A 1,528-nucleotide genomic window follows, 5' to 3' on the forward strand; every position below is an offset into this window, starting at 1 on the left:
ACCTTCCGGTTTGTTAAATCCTCTTCCCATCCTCAGACGTCCATGGTCCCACATAGCGATTGATTTCGTTACCGGTCTCCCATTGTCCCAAGGTATGTCAACTATTCTGACGGTAGTTGATCGGTTTTCTAAGTCCTGTCATCTTATTCCCATCCGCAAATTACCCAACGCACTCCAGACAGCTCAGCTTCTTATCAGACATGTGTTCAGACTTCACGGCATCCCTGTTGATATCCTCTCTGACCGGGGTCCTCAGTTTATCTCCCAGGTCTGGCGGCACTTTTGCTCTGCTCTGGGTGCCCGTTATACACTCACCTCTGGATATCATCCTCAGACTAATGGCCAAACTGAACGCATGAACCAGCAACTAGAAACTACTCTCCGCTGCCTTACGTCATCTTCACCCTCCGACTGGAACAAGTTTTTGCCCTGGGTGGAGTATGCCCTTAATTCACACATCACCTCAGCTACTGGACGTTCACCTTTTGAGGTTGCTTTGGGATATCAGCCTCCACTTCTACCCACAGAGGAACTCAGGATTCCCTTTACATCCGTAAACGACTACATTGCTCGCTGCCAGGACATCTGGAGATCAACCATCACTGCCCTCACTCGCACCGCAGAGCGGAGCAAGAGGTTTGCCGACCAGCACCGCCGACCAGCTCCTCAGTATCGCCCCGGTCAGAAGGTTTGGTTATCTTCCAGAGACGTTTTGTCCAATCCATCCGCTAAAAAGCTTGCTCCCCGGTTCACTGGTCCCTATGAGATAGAGACAGTGATTAACCCGAGCACTGTCCGTTTACGTTTGCCCCCTCACTCCCGAGTACACCCTACTTTTCATGTGTCCCAGATCAAGCCCGTTTTGGACAGCAACTTGTGCCCTCCTTCCGGACCCCCTCCACCCTCCCAGGACAGTCAGAACCCTCGGGTTCTCAGGGTTGTGGATGCCCGTCGGCGAGGTAGGGGTCACCAATACCTCGTCGACTGGGAGGGTCGTAGCTCTGAGGAGCGCTCGTGGGTTTCCGCAGCTACTATTTTGGATAAGGACTTGATTTCAGATTTTTGGGCTACTCAGCCCAGCACCTCTTCGTCTGGGCCGCCAGGAGGCGGCCGTTGAGGGGGGGGTAGTGTCAGGATTCTCTGTGCTGCTCTACTCTAACTCTATTCCACAGGTGTGTCTGGTTGGCTGAGGAGGCGTGGCCCACACCTGCAGCTCGTTGCAGGCGGCTTCCTCTGGCTTCTTAAGCAGAGCGCTGACAGATGGAAGACGCCAGAGCCTTAACCAGTCGTGGTACGACGTGGCCTCTGTCCCTACGCTCGGACACCAGCTTGTGAGTTTTTGCTCTTCGTTTTTTGACTAATTTTTGGATCTCTGTTTGCCTCAGATTTTTGTGCTTGGATGCACTCACCCGTCTTGACGTCTCGTTCCGAAGAAACAGACCAGCAGAACCGCCTGCTCAGATTTTGCTCTGGCGCTCCCCTCATACTTCCTGGATGTTACCCAGCGAGGCCTGAGTTCCCCTCTCCC

Source organism: Fundulus heteroclitus, chromosome 18 (genome assembly GCF_011125445.2).
Source record: "Fundulus heteroclitus isolate FHET01 chromosome 18, MU-UCD_Fhet_4.1, whole genome shotgun sequence".
In the NCBI taxonomy this organism is placed as follows: domain Eukaryota; kingdom Metazoa; phylum Chordata; class Actinopteri; order Cyprinodontiformes; family Fundulidae; genus Fundulus; species Fundulus heteroclitus.